At 39.9% G+C, this 20,840-nt stretch overlaps 1 pseudogene; it reads left to right on the top strand.

Annotated features, from left to right (window-relative positions):
* Window positions 1–584: 584 nt before the first annotated feature.
* On the top strand, window positions 585–9,504 carry LOC125861763 (uncharacterized; annotated as a pseudogene).
* The last annotated feature ends 11,336 nt before the right edge of the window (window positions 9,505–20,840 follow it).

Here is a 20,840-nt window from a genome sequence, read left to right as displayed (position 1 = left end):
ATCTTGTATTTGGCATAGGCTGCATTTAGGATCGACCACCACTTCCCATTTTTGTGTAATGACCCTCATGGTCATTTCTGTGTCTTGCCTTCTGTGTGTCGTTTAGAGCGTTCCTATGGAGACCCCAAGTCATTTATGACTTGCTGGGACTGACAGTTCGGTCACCTGGTCGTTCGTTTGGTCTTGGTGTGAGTTTTTGTGTTATGGAGCTTATGAACCTTTAACGATCATTTTTGATCAAAAGTTTAAGAAGATGACATCGGAATCCAATTCTGACGATTTTATCAGCTCCAGAAGGGTCATTTTAGGCTAGTAGAATGGTCGTCATGACTCCCAAGGTTTTCAGTGTGAGTCGGTGCGATTAGGCGTTTTAACTTTAAGTTTAAGCCTAAGTTTGACTTTGGTCAACATTCTGAGTAAACGCGCTCGGATGAGAATTCCGTCAGCGTGGTTAGCTCTGGAATGTCGAGTTTGGTCTAGATTGACCCTTCTTTTGTGTCTGGAGGTTTTCGATATCTTTCCGAGCCCTTTTATGGGTTTTGACTTAAAATGGTTTTTGGAAGTGGGACCCACTTTTTATTGAGATGACCTTTGATGGAAATTTTGACTGCACCGTTGAGTCCAGAATGTCGAACTTGGTATGGTTGCATATCTCGTTTGCGTGCACGGGGTTTCGAACGAGTTCGGAGCACCCCGTCAGAGTTTTTAGTTTTTGAAAAAGTTGCAGAAAATCTGCTATTTATTGCAGATATATCAGCCAATTTTCCAAAACTTCAAACCCTTATAACTCTCTCATCTCTCAATCGATTGGGACGATTCAAAAGGCAAAGTTATGAGATTTTTCGAGGACAACGCGTTGGTGATCTCAGATAGTGATTTGGAGTCTCTGTTTGAGGTAATTTTGGTAAAATACCTGCTGCCACACCCTTTTTGTGAGCTTGATTTTGGAAGATTTTGAGACTTGTTTTCTTAGCCTTTCTAGGTCCGATTTCAGTGATTTTTGAGGCTATCTTGAGTGGTTTTTTGAGGAGAACGTTGTGGTGTTGTCGCATTTCACTGTAGACCTTCAGTTTTTGGTAAATACACTGATTCAACTGCTGTCCCATTTCTAATTTTTGAGAAAATTTGGGTTTTAGTTACATGCTGATATTGTGTTGTTCCCGAGCCCCGAATTGTATCCCATTTTGGGACATGATCTGGGGGAACTGGTTAGGACCCACTTTTGGGGTTAATTTTGGAATTTCCTGCGCGGGTCCCACTATTCCCATTTTGACTACAAAATTGACCCGTCTCCGTTTGTTGTGATTTTGGTCTCTAAACGACCGTATTAACGTTGTGACTCTATTTTTGATAGCGGGGCAGCGTTTCGAGACCGTTCGGAAAGGGAAAGCTCCGAAGGAGTGATTTTGGAGCGCGTGTGATCGGCCTACAGGTAGGCTACGGTTTCCCTCTCTTAGATTGAGCTTGAGAGTGTGAATGCATGTTGATTAGTTGGGATTTGGGTTGGTAGTGATTGAATCATGCATAGGTGTTTGGAAATCATGTTTTCGGCCTATTTCGAGAATTATCGGGTAACTGTGAGCATGCTTTGTGTTATTAATTGACCCTCCTTGCTATGTGAAGTGCTTGCATGCTTAATTACTGTTTATTTGAAGCATGTTGGGCCTTAGTTTAGGTTTGACTAGGGCTTGCCTTAGAAATACATGATTCGGATTCGATAGGTCTTAGTTTTGTCCCGACGTCGCTCGACCGACTTAGATCCCTATAGACTGGTGTAGCAGACTTGAGCCTGATAGTTTGGGCCTTAGCTAGGCGATACGTTTGCTCTGATGATAGTTATCCTTATTTCCCCGATGTTACAGCTTCAAGAGTTACTTCGGCGACACTAGTTCTGCTTCGCGATTTGAATTTGATTTTCGATTCGGTTCCAAAGACTTTCATTGATTGGCTAGGTGTGGACGGCGATTCACGGACATTTATGAGAATAGATCGATTGGGACTCTTTCAGCAGCTACAGTGACACATTTATAGAGCATCCGGTTAGAGTTCCAGCCTCTATTTGCCCAGATACTTATATAGAGCATCCGGTTAGAGTTCCGGCCTCTATTGCCCAGATACTTATATAGAGCATCCGGTTAGAGTTCCGACCTCTATTGCCCGAATACTTATATAGAGCATCCGGTTAGAGTTTCGGCCTCTTATACTTGTTACTTGTGATTGGTTACTTGGGTACTTCTGGTGAGCATCCGGTTCGAGGTCCGGCCTCCGTACTGTCAGATTCTACTAATTTGGGTTGAGGTTCTGGTTCGATGTTCTTCGTTCTTAGGTTCTTTTATGCAATTCTCTTTGGTTATAGTTATTCTGTGTACTCGTCGGGCTTATGGGGGTCCGTTCGGGTTTTTATTTAACTTGCGCACGAGTGTACCTTCTGGGCTTATGGGGTCCAGTTAGGTGTAGTTAGCTTATAGATTACTTTAGTTAGTTCTTTGTACACTCGTGTGCATTCCTTTGTTAGTTAGATTTTTGTTCTTGACCTCGATTTGTGTATTTCTTATTTTCATATTGCCTTTACTTTTCAAGTTCAGTCGGCCTATGATGCCTACTGGGTACCTGTTGTTTTGGTACTCATGCTACGCTCTGCATCTGTTTCGTGATACAGGTCCGGGCACTAGTAGCCAGCGTTGATCGAGCTTGGAGCAGTCTGATCGGAGACGGGGGTGAGCACACGACATTTTGTACTATTTCAGTCTCCATCTGTATATATAGACTTGTCTTTTTCCTTTCGAGACAGTCCAGTCTCTATTGTCCACTTTTGGGATTTGTACTCATTTTGTTAGTAGCTATGTACTAGTGACTTCCAGGTTCTGGGAGGGATCTTTATTTGTATTTTTGTTTTTGGTTTGCTTCCGCCTGTTTACATTGTTATTTGTCTACTCTTGTTTAGTTTCTACCCTCAGACCCATTACTTGTTGTTCCGGGTTACGGGTTGGCTTACCTACTGGTGGGTTATAGTAGGTGCCATCATGACTTGAGAAATTGGGTCGTGACAAGTTGGTATCAGAGCCCTAGGTTTATCGGTCTCACTTGTACAAAGCTAACGTCTAGTAGAGTCCAGCGGATCGGTACGGAGACGTCCGTAACTTATTTTCGGGAGGCTACAGGATGTCCTTAGGAAAATTTCCTCTTTTGTTTCGCTTTCGTGCAGCGTGTGTCTTATTGGTTTTTGGAAATCTCACTTGTTTTACTCTTTCGCAGGATGGCTTGCTCGCCAGGTGGCGCGGCCAGGGGTGGCGCACCCGGGTCTGCAGGCAGAGCCTCAGCTTGGGGTAGACGCCGACCCCTAATGTCGAGCTAGGGCCGTAGCACTAGCTCAAGATACGGAGGAGGAGCCTCAGGCAGCATATGTACCTACACAGCCGGTGGGGCCGGGGCCAGCCCAGCCACCACCTGCACCAGCTGCAGCTGCAGCTCCTGATCTTCATGTTCTGCTGACTCAGATACTAGCAGCTATTGGGGAGATACGACAGGCACCAGTACCAGTCCCCGCAGCACCAGCTCTAGTGCTGCAGGGTCAGTCTGCCGCAGCGGCACCAGAGGTTCAGCCGCCACCAGTTCATGTGGCTGTCGTGTCAGACTTAAAGGACGGGGAGATGCCACTGCGCGAGCAGAAGATGCTCGGGGTATTCCAGAGGTTGGCACCCCCGATATTCTCAGGGGCGATGGGGGAGGATGCCTACGAGTTCTAGCTCACTTGTTAGGAGCAGCTACAGTCATTAGGCCTCTTGGAGTCGAGAGGAGCCGACTTCACCACTCATCAGTTTTGTGGGCAAGCCAGGCAGTGGTAGCGCTCGTATCGAGAGTCCAGGCTAGCTAGATCGCCTCATGTATCTTGGAGTGAGTTTTTAGAGGCTTTCTTGGCTCGGTTCATTCCACGGAGTGTCAGGGATAGGCTTCGTGATCAGTTCTCCAGATTGGAGCATGGCCCTATGACCGTCTCAGAGTACGAGACGAGGTTCCATGAGTTATCTCAACATGCTACCATGATCCTACCCACGGAAGAGGAGAGAGTTCGTTGTTTTGTACGTGGGTTGCGGTACCGTTTGAGGGTCGACACAGAGCATTTGGTTTATGCTGGCCGTTCATTTCTTGGTGTGGTCGACCATGCCCGATCCATGGAGCATATTCATCGCGAGGCCCAAGGGGGCAGCGATAAGAGGGCACGCTACCAGGGCAGCTACAGCGGGTCCCAGACTAGAGGGAGAGACTCCTATGATAGGCCCCGCCAGAGGTTCCAGCAGGGTCAGTCCAGTCGTCCTGTTCAGGCGGCATTACCTGCTTTTGAGGGAGGCCAGCATCACCAGGGTGGTCCTAGTACGGGCCAGAGTTCGAGGGGATCAGATTCCCTCCCTTCCTATCGCGGTCGAGTTACTTCAGGGCGTTCAGATTCAGGGTGTTTTGATTGCGGTGAGCTTGACCATTGGTCCAGAGAGTGCCCCCGGCGAGGGCGAGGAGCGATTGTACCAGCTCCCCTTGCACCTAGACCAGTTTCAGCAGTGCCCCCTCTAGCTAGAGGTGGTGGTCAGGACCAGGGTCGTCGGGACAGCCAACAGGGTACCAGAGCTCGGGGAGACAGGTTAGGTGGTAGATCAGATGCATCGGACAGAGATGCTCAGGGCCATTTCTACGCAGCCCCGGCGAGGGCGAAGGCTGAGGCATCTGACGATGTTATCACAGGTAGGGGTGTACATAGGTCGGTTTAGTTTGATTTTTCATTAAAAAAAACCTAAACCAATTATGTCGGTTTATTAAATCTAAATACCAAATCAAACCACGCAAAGTCGGTTTTTTTGATTTCGGTTTTAGTCGGTTCTTTCAATATTTTTTGGTTTTTTCGGTTTTTTACAACTTAACGGTGTTAGAAAAAGTGATCAAATATATTTTCACCTACCTGTGTGATAAGAAAAACTTAAGAAATATTAAATTAATAGAAATTTTCATAAAGACGGTAAAATTCACATGAGTACAAAATATTTTTTTTTGAAATATCAACGTTCATTATGTTAAATTAATAAGATTAAAGGATACAGTCAAACTGAATACAAAACAAAATATTTACAAAGCAAATAGTTAACTTCGAATTTGAAAAACTATAACAATATAATTGTAACTTCGGATCTTAATACAAAATAAAATATTTACAAATTTTGCAAGGCCAAATTTGAAATAAAATATATAAACATTGAAAACTATAAAGTAACTAAAAATATATTAACAAAGTAGATTATAAGTAATATTTTTTTATCTATAAATAAAATAAAATTATATATATAATATTTACAAAATTTTACAAGCCCAAATTTGAAATAAAATATATAAACATTAAAAACTATAAACTAACTAAAAATATATTAACAAAGTAGATTATAAATAACATTTTTTACCTATAAATAAAATAAAATTATATATATAATATTTACAAAATTTTACAACCCCAAATTTGAAATAAAATATATAAACATTGAAAGCTATAAATTAACTAAAAATATATTAACAAAGTAGATTATAAGTAATATTTTTTTTATCTATAAATAAAATAAAATTATATATATATAATATTTACAAAATTTTACAAGCCCAAATTTGAAATAAAATATATAAACATTGAAAACTATGAACTAACTAAAAATATATTAACAAATAGATTATAAATAATATTTTTTATCTATAAATAACATAAAATTATATATATAATATTTACAAAATTTTACAATCCCAAATTTGAAATAAAATATATAAACACTGAAAATTATATTAACAAAGTAGATTATAAATAATATTTTTTTATCTATAAATAAAATAAAACTTTATATATATATATATATATATATATATATATATATATATTATATCGGTTTGGTTTGGGTTCGGTTTGACTTTTTTTCATTTAATACCAAACCAAACCAAGAGTGGTCAGTTTTTTTTTTCAACCGCCAAACCAACCAAACCAAACCACAAGTCGGTTTTTTTTTCGGTTTGATTTGGTTCGTCGGTTTGGTTTGACTTTACGGTTTGACTTGTACACCCCTAATCACAGGTACGCTTTTATTATGCCATCAGCCTACTACAGTATTATTTGATCCCGGGTCCACATTCTCGTATGTATCTATTTATTTTGCTCCCCGATTGGGTATGAGGTGTAAGTTTTTGGCAGAGCCAGTTCATGTTTCGACCCCGGTGGGTGAGTCCTTAGTAGTGGATCAGATATTACGATCTTGCTTAGTGACTATCTAGGGTTGTGATACTAGAGTTGATCTTATTCTGCTAGATATGTTTGATTTTGATGTGATTTTAGACATGGACTGGTTATCCCCCTACCATGCGGTCTTGGATTGCTACGCCAAGACCGTTACTTTAGCCATGCCTGGCATTTCCCCAGTGTTGTGGCAGGGTGCTTATAGTCACACACCGACAGGGATCATCTCTTTTATGCGGGCTAGATGGTTGGTTGCTTCTGGGTATTTAGCTTATTTGGCTTATGTGCGAGATGTGAGTAGAGATGACTCTTCAGTTGACTCAGTTCCTGTGGTTAGAGAGTTTGCAGATGTGTTCCCTACAGACCTACCTGGCCTACCTCCAGATCGTGACATTGATTTTGCCATAGATTTGGAGCCCGACACCCGTCCTATTTCTATTCCGCCTTATTGGATGGCTCCTGCAGAGCTCAGGGAGCTCAGTGTTCAGTTAGAGGTTCTCTTAGGTAAGGGGTTTATCCGTCTGAGTGTGTCGCCTTGGGGTGCTCCTGTTCTGTTTGTGAAGAAGAAGGACGGGACTATGAGGATGTGTATTGACTACAGGCAGCTGAACAAGGTGACGATGAAGAACCGGTACCCCATGCCTCGTATTGATGATTTGTTTGATCAGCTTCAGGGTGCTGCCGTGTTTTCTAAGATTGATTTGAGGTTCGGGTACCATCAGCTGAGGATTAGGGCAGCGGACATCCCTAAGATTGCATTTAGGACCCGCTACGGCCACTATGAGTTCCTTGTGATGTCTTTTGGCTTGACTAATGCCCCTGCTGCCTTCATGGACTTGATGACACGTGTGTTCAGGCCATACCTTGATTTATTTGTTATCGTCTTCATTGATGACATATTGGTATACTCGCGGAGCCGGAGTGAGCATGAGCAGCATTTGAGGATAGTGCTCCAGACTTTGAGAGATCAGCGGCTTTATGCCAAGTTCTCAAAGTGCGAGTTTTGGCTTGAGTCTATAGCCTTCTTGGGGCACGTGGTGGCCAAGGAGGGTATTAGGGTTGATCCGCCGAAGATTGAGGCTATTCGTGATTGGCACATGTTCACTTCAGTTACTGAGATTCGGAGCTTCGTCGGACTAGCAGGCTACTACATATGCTTTGTTGAGGGCTTTTCTACTATTGCAGCCCCGTTGACTCGATTAACTCGTGTTGATATTCCCTTTGTTTGGTCAGAGGAGTGTGAGGCGAGCTTTTTGAGGCTCAAGGAGTTATTGACCACCGCTCCTATATTGACTCTTCTAGTTGAGGGGGAGGGCTTCACAGTTTATTGTGATGCATCCGGCGTTGGTTTGGGTTGTGTATTGATGCAGCAGGGTCGGGTTATTATTTATGCATCGAGGCAGCTTAAGATCCATGAGCGCAACAACCCCACTCATGACTTGGAGTTGGCGGCGGTAGTTTTCGCGCTTAAGATTTGGAGGCACTACTTGTAAGGAGTTCGATGTGAGATCTATACCGATCATAGGAGTCTTTAGTACATCATGAGCCAGAGGGACCTTAATTCAAGGTAGCGTTGTTGGATTGAGCTCCTGAAGGACTACGACCTCTCTATTCTCTATCATCCGGGCAAGGCGAATGAGGTAGCGGACGCCTTGAGCCAAAAGGTAGTGAGTATGGGTAGTCTAGCCTTCTTATCTGTTGAGGAGCGACCCTTAGCTTTGGACATTCAGTCCTTAGCTAATAACATGGTTCGGTTGGATATCTCAGATTCTAGACGCGTCTTGGCCTTTATGGGAGTTCAGTCTTCTTTGATTGATAGGATCCGTGGTTGCCAGTTTGAGGATGATACCTTGGTGGCCCTTAGAGATCGAGTGTTAGCGGGTGATGGTGGTCAGGCTACCTTAGATCTTGATGGAGTGTTGAAATTCGCCGGCCGCATCTGTGTTCCGAGAGTTGGAGATTTGATACAGTTGATACTTTCTGAGGCCCATGAGTCTAGATACTCTATCCATCCAGGCACAACGAAGATGTATCGTGATTTGAGGTAGCATTACTGGTGGAGTGGCATGAAGAGAGATATTGTTGACTTTGTTTCCTGTTTCTTGTGCTGCCAGCAGGTAAAGGCCGAGCATTTGAGGCCTGGTGACGAGTTCCAGAGATTACCCATTCCGGAGTGGAAGTGGGAGCGTATCACTATGGACTTCTTTGTGGGGTTGCCTCGGACTTCTAGAGGTGTTGACAACATTTGGGTCATCGTGGATCGATTGACCAAGTCAGCACACTTCCTTCCTGTTCATACTACCTTCAGTGCTGAGAGGTTGGCTCGTATCTATATTCGGGAGGTAGTTCGTCTTCATGGTGTGCCTATTTCTATCATTTCAGATTGGGGTTCACAGTTCACTTCCAGCTTTTTGAGGGATTTTCAGGAGGAGTTGGGAACCCGTGTCCACCTTAGCACATCATTTCACCCACAGACGGATGGTCAGTCAGAGTGTACTATTCAGGTTCTTGAGGATATGTTGCGGGCCTGTGTTATGGATTTTGGAGGTTAGTGGGACCAGTTCTTGCCTTTGGCGGAGTTTGCGTACAACAACAGCTACCACTCTAGTATTCAGATGGCCCCGTTTGAGGCCTTATATGGTAGGCGTTGTCGCTCTCCAGTTGGTTGGTTTGAGTCTAGAGAGCCTAGGCCGCATGGTACAGATTTGCTTTAGGAGGCCCTGGATCAGGTGAGGGTGATCTAGGATAAGCTCAGGACGGCTCAGAGTAGGCACCAGAGTTATGCGGATCAGATGCGTCGACCTTTGAGATTCTCTGTTGGTGACCGGGTATTCCTCCGTGTGTCGCCCATGAAGGGCGTGATGAGGTTTGGGAGGCGTGGCAAGCTTAGCCCCAGGTACATTGGGCCTTTTGAGATACTCCGGACAGTTGGAGAGGTTGCTTATGAGTTGGCCCTACCTCCAGCATTTTCAGCCATCCACCCAGTGTTTCATGTTTTGATGCTGCGGCGGTATGTTCCTGATGAGTCTCATGTGCTCCAGTATGATGCAGTCGAGTTGGATGATCGTTTGACATTTGTAGAGGAGCCAATTGCCATTCTAGCTAGCGATGTGAGGAGATTGCGCTCGAGAGCCATTCCTGTTGTTAAGGTCCATTTGAGGCATCGTCCAGTCGAGGAGGCTACCTGAGAGACCGAGCAGGAGATGCGAGAGCAATTTCCAGGCTTGTTTGAGCCTTCAGGTACTTCTTGATCCTTTCTTTCGCGGACGAAAGTCCTTTTTAGTAGTGGATATTGTAATAACCCTCATGGTCATTTCTATGTCTTGCCTTCTGTGTGTCATTTAGAGCATTCCTATAGCGACCCCAAGTCATTTATGACTTGCTGGGACTGACAGTTCGGTCACCTGGTCGTTCGTTTGGTCTTGATGCGAGTTTTTGTGTTTTGGAGCTTATGAACCTTTAACAATCATTTTCGATCAAAAGTTCAAGAAGATGACATCGGAATCCAATTCTAACGATTTCATCAGCTCCGGAAGGGTCATTTTAGGCTAGTAGCAAGGTCGTCATGACTCTCGAGTTTTTCAGTGTGAGTCGATGCGATTAGGCGTTTTAACTTTAAGTTTAAGCCTAAGTTTGACTTTGGTCAACATTCTGAGTAAACGCGCTCGGATGAGAATTCCGTCAGCGCGGTTAGCTCTAGAATGTCGAGTTTGGTCTAGATTGACCCTTCTTTTGTGTCTGGAGGTTTTCGATATCTTTTCGAGCCCTTTTGTGGGTTTTGACTTAAAATGACTTTTGGAAGTGGGACCCACTTTTTATTGAGATGACCTTTGATGGAAATTTTGACTGCGCCGTTGAGTCCAGAATTTTGAATTTGGTATGGTTTCATATCTCGTTTGCGTGCACGGGGTTCCGAACGAGTTCGAAGCACCCCGTCGGAGTTTTTAGTTTTTGAAAAAGTTGCAGAAAATCTGCTATTTATTGCAGATATATTAGCCAATTTTCCAAAACTTCAAACCCTCATAACTCTCTCATCTCTCAACCGATTGGGGCGATTCAAAAGGTAAAGTTATGAGATTTTTCGAGGACAACGCGTTGGTGATCTCGGATAGTGATTTGGAGTCTCCGTTTGAGGTAATTTTGGTAAAATACCTGCTGCCACACCCTTTTTGTGAGCTTGATTTTGGAAGATTTTGAGACTTGTTTTCTCAGCCTTTCTAGGTCCAATTTCAGTGATATTTGAGGCTATCTTGAGTGGTTTTTCGAGAAGAACGTCGTGGTGTTGTTGCATTTCACTGTAGACCTTCAGTTTTTGGTAAATACACTGATTCAACTGTTGTCCCATTTCTAATTTTTGAGAAAAAATTGGGTTTTAGTTACATGTTGATATTGTGTTGTTCCCGAGCCCCGAATTGTATCCTGCGCGGGTTAATTTCAGAATTTCCTGCGCGGGTCCCATGATTCCCGTTTTGACTCCAAAATTGACCCGTCTCCGTTTTTTGTGATTTTGGTGTCTAAACGACCGTATTAACGTTGTGACTTTATTTTTGATAGCGGGGCAGCATTTTGAGACAGTTCGGAAAGGGAAAGCTCTGAAGGAGTGATTTTGGAGCGCGTGTGATCGGCCTACAGGTAGGCTACAGTTTCCCTATCTTAGATTGAGCTTGAGAGTGTGAATTCATGTTGATTAGTTGGGATTTGGGTTGGTAGTGATTGAATCATTCATAGGTGTTTGGAAATCATGTTTCCGGCCTATTTCGAGAATTATCGGGTAAGTGTGAGCATGTTTTGTGTTATTAATTGACCCTCCTCGCTATGTGAAGTGCTTGCATGCTTAATTACTGTTTATTTGAAGCATGTTGGATCTTAGTTTAGGTTTGACTAGGGCTTGCCTTAGAAATACATGATTCGGATCCGATAGGCCTTAGTTTTGTCCCGATGTCACTCGACCGACTTAGATCCCTATAGACTGGTGTAGCAGACTTGAGCCTGATAGTTTTGGCCTTAGCTAGGCGATACGTTTGCTCTGATGATAGTTATCCTTATTTCCCCGATGTTACAGCTTTAAGAGTTACTTCAGCGACACTAGTTCTGCTTCGCGATTTGAATTTGATTTTCGATTCGGTTCCAAGGACTTTCATTGATTGGCTAGGTGTGGACGGAGATTCACGGACATTTATGAGAATAGATCGATTGGGACTCTTTCAGCAGCTACAGTGAAACATTTATAGAGCATCCAGTTAGAGTTCCAGCCTCTATTTGCCCAGATACTTATATAGAGCATCCGGTTAGAGTTCCGGCCTCTATTGCCCAGATACTTATATAGAGCATCCGGTTAGAGTTCCAACCTCTATTGCCCGAATACTTATATAGAGCATCCGGTTAGAGTTCCGGCCTCTTATACTTGTAACTTGTGATTGGTTACTTGGGTACTTCTGGTGAGCATTCGGTTCGAGGTCCGGCCTCCGTACTGTCAGATTCTACTAATTTGGGTTGTGGTTCTGGTTCGATGTTCTTCGTTCTTGGGTTCTTTTATGCAATTCTCTTTAGTTATAGTTATTCTGTGTACTCGTCGGGCTTATGGGGGTCCGTTCAGATTTTTATTTAACTTGCGCACGAGTGTACCTTCTGGGCTTATGGGGTCCAGTTAGGTGTAGTTAGCTTATAGATTACTTTAGTTAGTTCTTTGTACACTCGTGTGCATTCCTTTGTTAGTTAGATTTTTGTTCTTGACCTCGATTTGCGTATTTCTTCTTTTCATATTGCCTTTACTTTTCAAGTTCAGTCGGCCTATGATACCTACTGGGTACCTGTTGTTTTGGTACTCATGCTACGCTCTGCATCTGTTTCGTGATGCAGGTCCGGGCACTAGTAGCCAGCGTTGATCGAGCTTGGAGCAGTCTGATCGGAGACGGGGGTGAGCACACGGCATTTTGTACTATTTCAGTCTCCATCTGTATATATAGACTTGTCTTTTTCCTTTCGAGACAGTCCAGTCTCTATTGTCCACTTTTGGGATTTGTACTCATTTTGTTAGTAGCTCTGTACTAGTGACTTCCAGGTTCTGGGAGGGATCTTTATTTGTATTTTTGTTTTTGGTTTGCTTCCGCCTGTTTACATTGTTATTTGTCTACTCTTGTTTAGTTTCTACCCTCAAACCCATTACTTGTTGTTCCGGGTTACGGGTTGTCTTACCTACTGGTGGGCTATAGTAGGTGCCATCATGACTTGAGAAATTGGGTCGTGACATTTTGTAACATATCTACTGTCAACAGTTTCCCCTGTAGCTGCAGCCAGGTAGTGAATTGAGCCTTTGGCCATGCTAGGTTCATATACATAAAGCATTTCCATGACACCTTAAGTTTGTCACCAAGTAACTGATAATATAACTTCCTTAGGGTTCCCTAACAAGTATCATATGATTGTGTTTGTGCATCAAATGCCCTTGCTTCAATTATTTTCCTAATCATCCAACACGCTTGCTTTGGCACTTGTATATTGCTCACATGTTGCTCCTTTATATAGTAGGTATGGACCCATCTAATCCACATTTTTTCTTCCTTATGCTCCAAGTCCCAATAATTCTTCATGATTGCAACCTTATTCCAGAGAAGTATGCTACTGATTTTAAGACAACCCACACTTTTTGCAGCGCAAACCTTCTCCCAAGATACTAATTCTTTCCATGTGATGGTATTATTTCCTGACCATAGGTAAATTCTACAATGAGCTTCAATTAACTTCACCACATTTGCTGGAAGTATGAAAAGTTGAGCCCAATAAGCCTGGATCCCAAATGTTACAGTCTGAATCAGTTGCATTCTTCCTGCATATGATAAGTTCTTTGCTGTCCATGACGAGATCCTATTGGTGATCTTATCCAAAAGGGGTTTCCATTATAATTATTATTGAAATAGAATTCATCAATAGTATTTAAAGTACCCCTCACCCTCAAATGTTAGACTGAATTTCTGTTTTTCTGTCCAGTTCATTTAAATTACTCCTCACCCTTAGATTTCGGACTGAATTTTCTTCGTCATGTTCAATTTATTCGCTTTAGAGAGTTAGAAGAAGTGGATAATGATAATACAAAACAACGAAAAGTTATTTGCTTTAGAGAGTTAAGAGAAGTGGAGAATGATAATACAAAACAACGAAAAGTTACTTGAGCTGTATTGACTATTTAATTAGACAATGTGTGAATGAGGTCGTTTCCTCTTCATGTTGAAGTCTTCATTCGTCCTGAAATCTGTTTGTTTTTGTTAACCACTACAATCTTTATTATCCATTTTCAAGTAAAAACCAAACAGTTACTTTACTTTTCCCCCACATGTACTCATTATTATTTAATTCTTCTCCACTTCAGATGGATTACTCTCTCTGCAACTTCTCTAAAAGGACAACTCAAATTCTTAACTTACATGCATATTAACGTTGTTCTTGAAGAAGGCACATCAAATAGAAGTGATGCATGTTAGGCTTTCTCTTGGCCGTCATCCCTATTTATCCACCAAAACTCATGGCACAGAGTCAACTTTCAACAAGAGCACACTTTCAACCTCAAATGATCTGCTCCTCTTCTGCAGAAATTGAACATGATATGGCTTCATTCCTAATAGGTAATTCTGGCATTATTTTTCTTAAAATGCAATGTGTTCTAATGTCTTGAATGTACTGTGTGTGCATGTATTCCTACACATAGTATTGAAGAAATCATCGCTTCTCTGTCAAAATAAAAATAGTGTTTCCTAGCCAAATCGTAATGTGAGGTAATATAGTTCAATACAAAGGATCCGAATTAGGAGAATAGTAGTAGCAATCAGCCAATCACTGAACGCCATGGTAAGACTACAAATTTGAGTAGCCTTACAAGTTTTCACTTATGCAGAAACTATTTGATTACTATAGGTAAATTATTTGAAGGAACTTAATTTTATTTGAATACAATTATCAACCTATAATCTATTGATATTTGCAAATTGGAGTTACTGGACTTTACTTTATCCATTGTACTATATCTTAGAATATAATTCGAGTTTGGTTTGTGTTTTCGCATTAGCTGGCAAATCCGAGAATGCTTATTTGCAAGTTCAAAAATTGTCTTGAGAAGATATATGATTAATTTTTTGTTGGAGACAGAGGGAATTTCAGTTTGAACTTAGCAAGATACCCTACTGCCTTGCACCCAAGTGTGTAATCTACTTACAGAATACACGAGGGATGGCCCATGCACTTACAGAGATACCGTTAGATATCTAGAAGACCCACCGTTCAAATAATCGAAGACGTTTCCCCATCAAATCTACAGGCTTTATTCTAGATTTACTCGAAAATGTTGAGAGCAATGTTGAGGTAATATCTAATTTTGTTATGTTTTTCCTAGAAAGAGTACGCACAACTTCTTGGATTGTTCTGCCTGTACTTAAGCTGATTTTGTTATCCCTTCAAACTTATTTAGATTGAAGGCTTGGACAAGAACAAAAGCAGAGGTGCTACATGTACCGAGCACATGGAAGAAAATATCCACTATTTGACGAATTGTTGTCGTTTCTTAATTGCTTAAAGAAATATAGATTATCAGTTTCACGACCTCTTCCTCTTCCATCACCTCATAATGTCGTTGCTGCAAGTATCATTCCCAATACCTCTACACCATTGGCACTACTTTAAGATGAAATTTCGACAACATGCTACCTTTTCTCTTCAGAACATTGTATATCACAACACCTTTGGGGCTGACCTCCGCTGCAAAGAAGTAATGTTCAATCACATTAGCATGTTTTTATTTCACATAAATGAGTAACTTGACTCTACTGCAGGTTGCTTGACAAACTTAACATCTATTATATTCAGATGGAAATGTGGATGAGTAGCAATAAAACCGTCTGCCAAACTGAAAAATAACAACTATCATATGACATATCGGTCAAATTATATGATCATCAACAACAAACGAGCTTCTTCTTGGTTGTCATCTAGTACAACTGAAAAGAGGCCCAAACCAGCGGAAGGTTTTCAAAAGAAACTGAAAAGGGAAATAAAACTGGCCCAATATTCCTGGGCAGCAGCAGCTAAAGCCCGAATGGCCCAAACTCATTCTCTCTCTCTCTCTCTCCTGATTATTAGATTGTATTTAGTTATTTTTGTTTTGATTAATTCTAACTTTGAATACTTAACTTAATTAAATGAAAAAACTATATAGGTTTCAGGTGAAGCTTTACAATGAAAAAAACTAATACTTCAAAGAGTTACACGAAGTACAAAGAGAAGAAGGGCAACTCTTGTTAATTTTTTTAATATTTGTATTTTATTCTTTTGAATAGGAGGAACAAGAAGAAACATTAAAAGTGATACGTTACTCTTGTTTGATTTTTTGAATACTTGTATTTTATTCTTTGTGTTGGTTTTTGTTAGCATTTTAATATTAATTCTTTGTAATATTAATTTGCTATCCTTTACTTAGTACTTTTGGTTGCTGCCTTCTAAGGGTTACGTGGCATTTCATTTTCTGCCGTTGGAACTCCTTTATTGCTGCATTACTCCATCTTATTTTGGAGTTAGTGCTCATTCCAATTCTTCAATAAATTGAGCAGCAATCCGTTAGAGAAATTAGCCATTGATGGCATTGGATACCCCTCATTTCATTTCACTCTTAATTCCTCCATTATACCTTGTAACCTATGTAACTCCTAAGGCCATTATCTTCACTATTTACTACCCCATTATCTTCCTATTCATTGCTAGGAAGACTTCTTCGAGTATAAATAGTGGTGGTCTTCATTTGGTTTGTTACACACAACATACAAGAGAAAAATATAGAGTGCATAAAGTTTGTCAAAAAGAGAGCTCTTATTAGTTGAAGGGAGGTGTTCTTTTTGTGGAGCTTTGGAATCAACTCTTGTCCAGAGTTGTTGAGTTATATTTTGTGATTAGGATGTTGTATCCTGGAGGGGACAAGTCAAGAAGGACTACTGCTGGACCGGTGAAAACATTTGCTGCAGTGGGCTTGAATCTCCTTAAAGAGAGTGAGATAACCACGCCTCTGCCTGAAGAGATTTATTTTCTTCATAATTATTTTCAATTGTAATCTTGTATTTTTGTTATCTTGTAAGTTTTTCACTAAAAATTTTAAGGAGATTCGCTAATGGCTACAATTGAAAAAACTGCGGATGTCAAGATGGGAGACCTTAACAAGCCATTTCAGTTCAATGGTAACCATTTCAAAAGATGGAAGGGTAAAGTACTTTTCTACATAAGTCTTCTCAATGTTTCTTATGTGTTAACTGAGAAGAATACTAATAAAGTTGATGACAACTCCATGGATGATGATGAACTTATTTCTCATCATGAGAAAGTGAAAAAGTACGATGGTGAAGAGGCAAGGGGCCAAGATGCACTTTTACAAAAAGAAGAGAGCAACATCACAACGAAGGTAAATTTAATTACTTCAAATAATGCTACTCTTGAAACTCACAAAAATACTTCTTTGAAGCCTAAGAAAAAAAAAATTAAGAAAAATAATAGTAGACCCCCCAAGAAAAATAATGGTGAAAATAACCAAGCACAAAATCAACAAGTTCAAGATAAGGGACCATGCTTTGTTTGTGGGAAGAGTGGGCATATTGCTCGATTTTGCAAATTCCGGAAGCGTGGTCCTAACCCTCAGGCAAACATTACCGAAGAACCTTTTGTGGCGGTGATTACTGACGTAAACATGGTTGAGAGTGTTGATGGATGGTGGGTTGATTCTGGTGCAAACCATCATGTCTGTTATGACAAAGATTGGTTTAAAAAATATACTCATTTTGAGAAGCCCAAAACCATCATGCTTGGTGATTCTCACACAACTCAAGTGCTTGGAACGGGAGATGTCGAATTGTGTTTTACTTCTGGAAGGGTATTAACTTTGAAAGATGTACTTTATACTCCTTCTAATAGGAAAAATTTGATGTCTAGTTTTCTTCTTAATAAAGCAGGCTTTAAATAGATTATTGAATCTAATCAATATGTAATAGTGAAGAAGGGTATTTTTGTGGGAAAGGGGTATGCATATGATGGGATGCTCAAACTGAATGTTGAAATGAATAAAGCTTCTACTTCTGTTTACATGCTTTCTTCTACCAATTTTTGGCATGCTCGTTTGTGTCATATTAATGACCGTTATGTTGGAATCATGAGTAGTTTAGGATTAATCCCAATGGTTAAAAAGAATTTTGAAAAGTGTGAGGCTTGTAGTAAAGCCAAAATCACTAAAAGGCCTCATTTTCAAGTTGAAAGAAAAACTTAATTGTTAGAATTAGTACATACTGATATTTGTAAACTTGGTAGAATTTTAACTCGTGGAGGTAATAGGTATTTTATCACTTTCATTGATAATTTTTCTAAGTTTACATATGTTTACTTGATGAAAAATAAAAGTGATGATTTTGAAAATTTTAAATCTTATCTCCATGAGGTTGAAAATCAGTTTGAAAGAAAAATAAAAAGAATTAGAAGTGATAGAGGTTGTGAATATAAGTCAAATGAGTTTAATTCTTTTGTTAGATCGTTGGGAATAATTCATGCAACTCCTCCTCCTTATTCTCCTTCATCTAATGGTGTAGCAGAAAGGAAATATAGAAATTTGGTTGAATTGACTAATGTCATGCTTATTGAGTCACATGCACCTTTAAATTTTTGGGGTGCAGCTATTTTAACTGCTTGTTATGTGTTGAATCGTGCGCCTCATAAAAAGTCTAAATTGACACCTTTTGAATTGTGGAAAGGTTACAAGCCAAGTTTGGGATATCTAAGAGTTTGGAGTTGTCTAGCCTTTGTGAGGCTAATGGATCCCAAGGTTACAAAATTGGGTAAGAAAGTTACTACTTGTGTTTTTCTTAGTTATGCTTCAAATAGTACAGCCTATAGATTTTTTAATCTTGAATATAATATTGTGATAGAATCGGGTGATACTATTTTTCATGAAAATAAGTTTCCTTTTGATTCTAAAAATAGTGGGGGTCAAAGGATTGAACAAAATATTTTGTCACTACCTAGTTCTTCTACTTCTACTTTGAAAAATAAGGAAGCTAATGATTTTGAGTTAAGAAGAAGTAAAAGAGCTAGAGTAGAAAAAGATTTTGGTCCTGATTTTTATGTGTTTAATGTTGGAGATGACCCTCTCACTTTGAAGGAAGCATTATCTTCACATGATTCTATATTTTGGAAAGAGGCTGTAAATGATGAAATGGAATCATTAATTTCTAATAAAACTTGGAAGTTAGTTGATTTACCACCGGGTTGTAAAACTATTGGTTGCAAATGGGTCTTAAGAAAAAAGTTGAAACTGGATGGATCTATTGATAAATACAAGGCTAGGCTAGTTGCAAAAGGTTTTAAACAACTAGAAGACCTAGAATTTTTTGATACTTTTTCACCGGTAACAATAATTACATCCATAAGACTTTTAATTGTTATGGCTGCAATTTTTGATTTGCAAATTCATCAAATGGATGTAAAAACTGCTTTTTTAAATGGAGACCTAAATGAGGAAATATATATGGATCAACCCGAGTGTTTTGTTGAAGTAGGCGAAGAAAGCAAAGTATGTAAACTTACTAAGTTCCTATATGGCTTAAATTAGGCACCAAAGCAATGGCATGAAAATTTTGATTCCTGCATGATTGAAAATGATTTTAAAACAAATGAGTGTAATAAATGCATATATCATAAGTCTTGGAATAATTCACATGTGATTATTTGGCTATATGTTGATGATTTATTGATCTTTGGCTCTAATATGAATGTTATTGATGAAGCTAAAAATATTCTTAGAAGCCATTTTGATATGAAAGATCTTGGTGAGGCAAATTTTATTCTTGGAATAAAAACAACAAGAACTTGTGATGGAATTGTCCTTGACCGGTCACATTATGTTGAGAAAATTTTGAAAAAGTATAACTTTCTTGATTGCAAGCATGTTGCTACTCCTTTTGATTCAAGTGTTCACTTATTTCCTGTTGAAAGTGAAAATGACGTAATAAATCAAAAGGACTATGCTAGCATAATCAGAAGTTTGAGATATGTGACTGATTGTACTAGGCATGATATTACATATGCAGTAGGAGTACTTGGCAGGTTTACAAGCAAGCCAGATAATGAACATTGGCATGCTATAGCAACAGTTATGAGATATNAAGGACTATGCTAGCATAATCAGAAGTTTGAGATATGTGACTGATTGTACTAGGCATGATATTGCATATGCAGTAGGAGTACTTGGCAGGTTTACAAGAAAGCTAGATAATGAACATTGGCATGCTATAGCAAGAGTTATGAGATATTTAATTGGAACAAAAAATTGTGGTTTGTTCTATAAAAAATATCTTGTTGTACTTGAAGGCTTTTGTGATGCAGATTGGAACACATTATCAGGTGATTCCTGTTCTACCACTGGTTATGTTTTTACTTTGGGTGGTGGTGCTATTTGTTGGAGATAAAAAAAGCAAACTATAATTGCTAACTCTACCATGGAGGCTGAACTAATTGCTTTAGCTTCAGCTTGTGAGGAAGCGAATTGGTTAAGAGATTTATTGTTTCAAATACCTTATTTTGAAAAACCAATTCCTCTTATTTTAATTCATTGTGATAGCACTGCTGCAAATGGTAGAGTTCAAAACCGTTATTACAACGGTAAATCCAGACCTATAAGGAGGAAACACAGTAATGTAAGATCATATTTGACAAATGGTACCACTAATGTTGATTATGTCAAATCTTGTGATAATCTTGCAGATCTTCTTACTAAGGCCTTAACAAGAGAAAAGGTTTGGAGCACATCGAGGGGGATGGGATTAAAGCCTATAAATACGTGAGTCATATATGAGGAAACCCAACCTGGGGACTAGAGATCCTATAACCAGGTTCAAAGGGAAAAACTAGTCATATGATGACTTGTTGTGAAAATGCACTATCTTTTTATTCCCTCCCTATGATGTGAGTGCATTGTTTCCTGTAGTTTGTGAAGGTTTAGTTGATAAAAACTCTTAATGAATATATGTAGCCCATATGGGTGGAGTGTTAAGCTTACAGGAGCACTCTCGACAGATTTCACCTATGTGATGTGTGGAAGTAGGTCGCTTCCTATGAGAATTGGGCTTATTCTCAAATGCACTCATGAAACTGGGATAGCACAAGGCCATAACGTGTTGGCTATAAAGCTCATGTCAACACCTTGATTATTATGTGTGATCAGTGATATTTTATTTCCCTTAAGCAGTCATAGTTCAAGTCTGAGACCACTACGACTCTGGAGTAAAAGTTATTGTTTCACTAAGTGGAGGTTCAATGCAGAGCGCACCTTCATTATGCATAGTAGTCTTTCTTCAGCTGATATACTCTCTTAGTTAATATTAAAATGAGTGGGGGATTGTTGATTTTTGTTAGCATTTTAATATTAGTTCTTTGAAATATTAATTTGCTATCCTTTACTTACTTTTGGTTGCTGCCTTCCAACGATTAGGTGGCATTTCATTTGCTGCCGTTGGAACTCCTTTACTGCTGCATTACTCCATCTTATTTTGGAGGTAGTGCTCATTCCAATTCTTCA

Source organism: Solanum stenotomum, chromosome 4, assembly GCF_019186545.1.
Source record: "Solanum stenotomum isolate F172 chromosome 4, ASM1918654v1, whole genome shotgun sequence".
NCBI classification, from domain to species: domain Eukaryota; kingdom Viridiplantae; phylum Streptophyta; class Magnoliopsida; order Solanales; family Solanaceae; genus Solanum; species Solanum stenotomum.
Note: the sequence above shows the minus strand (reverse complement) of the source record. Positions and strands in the feature narration are given on the sequence as shown.